The 7542-nt window shown below is 40.3% G+C and overlaps 1 pseudogene; it reads right to left on the bottom strand.

Annotated features, from left to right (window-relative positions):
- Nucleotides 1-380: 380 nt before the first annotated feature.
- LOC102854099 overlaps nucleotides 381-7542 on the bottom strand; it is a 75236-nt pseudogene continuing 68074 nt past the window's right edge.

The following is a 7542-nucleotide window of genomic DNA, read 5'->3' as shown; positions in this document are numbered from 1 at the left end:
CTTTCCCCAACACCACATTTCTTCTTAAATAGTTCAGCCTCCAAGATGACCCATTCTCAGTGCTTGGACTCTTCTTTATATGTGGTCGCTACTTAAGTGAAAGTATATAATGTCCTGGCTATGAGAGTTACATCCCAAGCCTGATCACTCTCCCAATTTCCAGGCTCTAAAATTCAGCTACTTGCTTATATCTCCATATGAATGACTGATGCTATTAAGTACAATCACGCCAGCTCCATAGAACCCACCACTACGTTAAAATTGAATAAAACACTGCCAGATCCTATTGAGCCCGTTCAGTTTTCTTAATTTTTTTTTAATCAATGACTTCAAATTTGTATTGCCATTCATTCTTTAAAGGGTGTTCTGGTTCACTTGCCTCACTGCCTCGGAATTTGAGTGGCATTGGTCTCAGACCCCACATTGCCATCTATGATCCTGCTGATAGCAGTCTTGAGGATGGTTTACATGGATTTGCTTCTGTCCAGGGTATCACTTATACTGAAGTCTTCTTCATCTTCCAGTAAGTGGCAGTAGCTGTTGATCTAGGCTTCCAGCTTGACCTTAATGCTCAGCAAGGTCTACCCTGCTGGGGAAAATCTCTGCCTTCGTAATTTGATCATCATGTGCTTGCTAATCATCTGCGCTACAGGGTTGAACCCTGGTCTGTGCCAACTCTGACTCCAGGTGCAGCAGGGTCCCACTGAGCTGCTCCATCTTCATGGCATAGCGAGTCTCCACCTCCTGCAGGCTCTTCTCCAAGCTGGCCTTCTGGTTTCTCGTCAATTCAAGACCAGTCTCCAAGGTCCAGAATGCACATCTCAGCTCTTTGAGTGTATTCTCAGCAAGTCCTGTCTCAGCTGACTGAGAACTGACCACTGTGGTTCTCTCTTCAATTTTCTGGGTCCAATACTTGCCCAGCTCCTCTCAGTTCTTCCATGTCAGTTCATTTTAATGGGCCCAGAAGTCTGCCATGATCTTACTGAGGTCCTGAGATTTGGAAGCATCCACCTCCACAGTCAGCTTAGAGCTGGCAGTCTGGGCTTGTGGGGCCTTGGTTTCCTCCTCCTCGTTCTTCTTCATGAAGAGCAGTTCTTCCTTGAGAACTTTGATCTCCATCTCCAGCTTTAGCTGAGTGATATTAATGTGATGAATGACCTTGCTGAGCCCATGGATGTCCCTCTCCACTGACTGGTATATGGCCCACTCTGTCTCATACTTGACTTTGAAGTATCAGCAGTCAGGCAAGCATTGCCAATGTGAAGGACAATATGGGTATTGACTACAGAACTTGCAAAGATCTGAGTCCTTAGCTCCTCCATGGCCTTAAAGTAATGGCTTCAGTACCCATCTTGGGCCCCTACTTTTCCAGGGTTTCCCAGATTTTACTGTCCAGTCTTTGATTTTTCGGTCTCCAGACTCTTAAGATTCTTCCAGATAGGAGACAAGCTAGTTGTTCAGGTCTTGTGTTGTTTCCTTCTCGCCATAGATGCCTCCCACTACTGACCCCAGGCCATCCCATCAGCCATGCCCTCAGCCCACCTACCCCAAGAGTTGCAGGGGTAGGACACAGAGATACAGGAACCTGAGCCCTTGGTACTTGCCTAGATGTCAGCTGTGATGCTGGATGGCTAGACCCAGTGGCCGGGTCATGAGCTGGTGCACAAGGATCAGTAGATGGTGGAGAAAGTGGTAGAGCAAGTGGTGAAGCTCAGGGTGCTGTAGGAGTAAGGGGAGAGGCCAGATTCAGAGAGATGCTGCTGAAGGTGTACATGTCTGTGTCAGTCCAGCTTATGGAAGGCCTTCCCTTCTTCTCCTGGCCCTCTACATTACCAAGCTTCATGTCCTTCTCCACGGATCAGTTTTTCCTGATAATATGTCCCAAATACCTGAAACCACCTCTCACCATCTTAGCTTCTATTGTATATTCTGGATGCACTTCTTCCAAAATGTATATGATTGTTCTTTTTGCATTCTGTGAAATAGTCAACATTCTTCCCCAACATTACAATTCAAACACATCAGCCCTTTTGTTTTTCTTACTCATTGCCCAACTTTCACATGCATTTGCTGTTGTTACCTGATGCTGAATTGGAATGAAATCATAGCTGACCCTCAAGTGGGTTGGCAGATGCTATAAATCACTTGGGAAGAGAGTGTCCACTTTTCTCTGTCAGAGCACCTTGTGAATTTAAACCACATGCCTTTGGGTTGACATTATAACTTCTTAGCACTAGGTCAAAAATGCATAGTTCCCAAAATGCATATGAGGAAATTGAAAAGACCATAGTTTTGATCAAGTGGACCTCAGTTCTCAAAATGAAAGACCAATAGACATCTGAAACTTATCATAACCAGCCATGTTCCTGATGTGTTTTTTGATTGATAATTCTGTATCTTTGCTCATCTTATTTTGATTGGCTTACGCTCAAATCCTTTTTTAATCATCATTAATTCCTCCCTTTTTCCTTAAACCAAATTCCTAACCCACCAGCATATTTGGTTGATTCTGCCCTCAAATAACAGTCCAAATCTAACATTTACCAGTACCTCTGACTGTATGCCACTGCTCAAACTACTGTCATCTGACATCTGGATAGTAGTAATTCCTCCCTAAATGGTTTCTTTGATTCCAACCTTCCTCACTTAGAATCAATTCTTAACGCAGCAGTGGGTGCAATTTTCCCCCCAAATGTAAGTTAATTCATGTTATGACTTTCAAAACCTATCAATGTTTTTCCATTTTACAAAAGGTGATTTTCAACAAAAAACTGACCTACCAGGTCATGCAATATACGAACTCTTGTAACTTCTCTCATCTAATAAATTACAACTCCTCCTTACTATTTCTGGTTCAGGCACATTAGTCTCCTTGAGAGTCTTTGAAAACATGAGTCTCATTACCATCTTAACATCTATTAATTAACTGCTCTTCTAGTCATTAAGAACTTTTTCCATAAAAAGAATATAATTGTTTTTTACAATATTTGAAACTAATTAAATGTTATCTCTCCAAAGGAAATGTTTATAAAATGAAATATGTCCACAGGTAGAAACTGACAGGCTTTATTTTTCTTCTTTTTTTTTTTAAATTTAGGTTGTTTATTTTTCATTTCAATGAACATCTACAGAGATTTTGGGATTCCATTCATTCATTGTTGCACCCTTCTCCCCGCACAACCCCCCCCCCCTCCCCCCCGTGTTCACCTCCCCATGTAAACTGAAATTAAAACCCTCATTGGTACACACCCCCCCCCCGCACCTCCCCAAACCCCACCCCCTAGCCCCAAATATAATCCACTCTACAACCCTCATTACATACTCCTACGATAAAAATAATGCCCTAAAATATATTTTTCTTCTAATATAATAATGTTGTTGTTAGGTGCCATCTAGTCAGATGTGACTCATAGCAACCCTACGAACAACAGATCTGAACCCTTTCCTATACTGTGCCATCTTCACAATCTATGACATATTCAAGCTACAGTCAGTCACTTAGCACCTATTCTATGCAAAACTGTTCATGCAAAACCTATACTTAGATGGAGAAGCTGTTGTCAGAAAAGAACAAGGAAACATTGTGTGATTTAAAATTAAGAAATATGTGTGGCAGAACTATATACTTTCTCCACATCAATTCAATCTATATGCTGAGCAAGTCGTTTGAGAGACTGGACTTTTTATATAGAGTGTGACATCAGAATTGGAGGAAAACAACAACCTACACTGTGCAGATGACACAACCTTGCTCGCTGAAAGTGAAGAGGGCTTGAAACTCTTGTTGCATTAGGTCAGACCTCAGCATTCAATATGGATCACATCTTAATATCAAGAAAACTAAAATCTTCACCATTGGGCCAATAGGTAACATCATTATACATAGAGAGAAGATCGAAGTTGTTAATATTTCATCATCCTTGGTTGGATCCATGAGCAACACCATTTGGCACCAGCAGTCAAGAAATCAAGATGTATTGCTTGTGTGAAGCTGTTTTCAAAGACCTCTTTAAAGTGTTAAGGAACAATGATGTCAGTTTAGAGACTAAGGTGCATCTAATTCATGTCATTGTCTCTTCAATTACTTGTTATACATCTGAAAGTAGGTTAATGAATAAGAATGACAGAAGAATTAATGACTTTGAATAGGAGGTAGTGGTACTATGGATATTATAGTTAATGTTAGACGGGTCTTGGCTGAAAGTAGAGAGTACCAGAGGAATGTCTATCAGTGTTTCATTGACTATGCAAAGGCATTTGACTGTGTAGATCACAACAAACTGTGGCTGACTCTGAGAAGAATGGGAATCCCAGAACACTTGATTGTGCTTACGCAAAACCTATACTTGGACCAGGAGGCAGTGGTCAGAACAAAGCAGGGCAACACTGCATGGTTCAAAATTGGGAAGGGTGTGTGCCAAGGGTGTGTCCTATCTCCATATCTTTTCAATCTATAAATGGAACAGATTATCAGGGAGGTTGGGCTCTATGAGGAGAAGTGTAGCATCAGGATTAGAGGTAGACTCATCAACAATCTGTGTTATGCAGATGACACAACCCTGCTTGCTGAAACTGAGGAAGACCTGAAGTGCTTGCTGCGGAAGGTCAGGGACTTCAGCCTTCAGTATGGATTGAAGCTCAATATCAAGAAAACAAAGATTTTTATCACTAGGTAGACTGGCAGCATCATGATAGATGGTGAAGAAATTGAGATCATTAACAGCTTCAGTTTGCTTGCCTCCACAATCAACATTCTTGGTACCAGCAGCCAGGAAATTAAAAGATTAATTACATCGGGAAAATCTGCTGTCAGAGACCTCTACAAAATACTGAAGAGCAATAACATCAGTCTGGAGACTAAGGTGCACCTGATCTAGGCCATAATCATTGCAATCACTTGCTATACATCAGAGAGTTGGACACTGACTAGGGATGATAGAAGGAGAATCAACACATTTGAGCTGTGGTGCTGGAGAAGAGTATTGAATATACCATGGACTGCTAGGAGAACAAACAAGTTCATCCTGGAGAGACTGAAGCCAGGCTAATCCTTGGAGGCAAGGATTCTGAAACTTCGTTTGACAAACTTTGGACATGTTGTAAGGCAATATCAATCCTTGAAGAGGGATGTCATGCTTGGGAGGGTGAAGGGACAGTGCAAAAGAGGAAGACTCTCGATGAGATGGATTGATTCAGTGACTGGGGTAATGGGAGTAGGTGTATCAGAGACAATATGATCGGCACAGAATAGAGCAGAGTTCATAGTTGTTCTACATAGGGTTGCTATGAGTCGCAGACAACTCGATGGCACACAACAATAACAAAAACGTGAGAAAAGTACTGACTATCCCATGGACTGCTGAGAGAACAAAAAATATGTCTTGGGGAAAGTGCAAACAGAGTGCTCCTTAGAGAACAGAATGGTGAAGCTTCATCTCGTATATTTGGGGCATATCATTAGGAGAGGCCACTCATCAGAGAAGGACATGTCTGGAAAGGTGGAGGGTCAGTGAAAGAGAGGAAGTCTCTCAACAAGTTGGATCAACATAGTGATTATAACAGATTATACCAGAGCTAACAGAGATGTTGAGAATGGCACAGATAGGGCAAGGCTCAGACACTGAACTCCATAGAGCATGAGGTTACTATGAGTTGTAATGAACTCAATGGCACCTAACAACAACTTATACAAATCTGAAATGCTAAATGTTGTAAATGCGTAAAATCTTGCTGCTACCCTCAAAGTTGGAGGTTGTAATCCATCCAGAAGTACCAAAAGGGTCTAGAATGTAAGCCTCTGAAAAAAAAAAACGGTCTGAAATCTAAGCCCCTGAAAACTCTACAGGGTACAGTTCTAGATTGACACACTGAGTCACTATGAGTGAAAATCATCTCAGTGGTGATATATATAAAGAGAGAGATATATAAGTATGGAGCTCTAGTGCCCCAGAATACTCTGGTGGCCTAGTGGTAAGAACCTGGGCTACAATCTCCAAGGCACCCAGTTCAAATCCACCAGCTGCTCTGCAGAAGAAGGATGGGCAATTGTTTCCTGTACAATTAATTGACTGAAGGGAAAACTTACTGAAGGGTCAGCTATGGGTCAATTCCAACTCAACAGTACACAACAACATCAAAAACAATAGTGTCCTAGTGGTAAGAAGCTGAACAATCCCAAAGGAGTATTGTTAGAATCCACCAGATGCTCTGTGGGAGAAAGATGCACAGTGTTTACTGCACCTGAAAACAGCTGGAGAATCAGTTCTGACTTCACAGCAAAAAATAGCAATGTATATATCAACAAGCTTTGCATCCTCTCACACATGTCTGTAAATTAATGCATAAAACTCTTAAATATAATTATTAGAAGAGGAACAAGTATTTTATTTAAGGTATAAATAATTTCTGGAGAAGTACAAACTTAATCTATATAAAATTGGAGAACGTTTAATAAGGTTGTATCTTTTTACCTTTCATCTTTATGGACAGATAGAATAAGTATTAAAAGGGGAAGCCAAAATAGCCTATGTTTAAGTAGTTATTTATTCATTTTCCACACAAAAAATATGAACTGGGACTCAATGTGTCAAAATCTATTAGACATAAACAGAGGGATATCTCATTTGTAAGGAAGATCAATAATTGAAGATGCAAATGTAAACTTTTGGATGAGAAATCAAGTCTACTGTTGAATTAGTAAAATGAAAGATTAAGAGTGATTAGTTAAAAAGGAAGAGTGGTTTGTTAATAAAATAAAAGTTGAGCGATAGACTAAGAAGCAGAGGAAATACAAATCACATCTTATTTCTAAGCATATACTTTTTAAGGCAGGTTGTTCTATTTTTTTTTAACAAAATTTTATTTTAATTGTGATTTCAGTGAGTGTTTACAGAGAAGTTAGATTTTCATTCATTGATACACCTTTTACCCCCTCTCCCTTCCTTCCCCCTCCCCCGATTCACTTTTTAAAAAAAAATTTATTCATTGTTGCATAATTACCTACATTACCCTCTCCCACCAGTCCTCTTTGCAATGTTATACCTCTTACTCTGGGCTATCGTCGTACATATAATGCCTAATCATACATTTCTTTTTTTAAAAAAAACTCTGATTTCTTTACAAAGTACATTATTTTTCACAAAAGATCTTTCTCATTTTCTTCACCCCCACCTACCCATTGAATTGTGCAGCCCCATGATTAACACCTTACTCCCCTATCCTTATCCCTCTATTTCTTCCCTCTCCTCTCCCACCTTGGATCCTCATACTCATTCTACAATAATGGTTTTATACCGTATTTGTCCTTGTGGGACTGAGTTAGTTCACTCAGCATAATGCTCTCCAGTCACTCCGAAGTTAGGTAGTAATTTATAAAATAATTGCTCCTGTGTGTTGCGTAGTATTCTGTTGTATGAATGTACCTCAACTTCTCCATTCATTTATGGTTCGACATCTGTTTCCATGTTCTTGCTATGGTGAATAAAGCTGCTATGAACATTGGTATACAAGTTTCCATTTGTGCCTCAGTTCTCATTTTCTTGG

This window comes from Elephantulus edwardii, unplaced genomic scaffold (assembly GCF_000299155.1).
Source record: "Elephantulus edwardii isolate Elephantulus edwardi_28Jun2011 unplaced genomic scaffold, EleEdw1.0 scaffold00041, whole genome shotgun sequence".
Taxonomy (NCBI): domain Eukaryota; kingdom Metazoa; phylum Chordata; class Mammalia; order Macroscelidea; family Macroscelididae; genus Elephantulus; species Elephantulus edwardii.
Note: the sequence above shows the minus strand (reverse complement) of the source record. Positions and strands in the feature narration are given on the sequence as shown.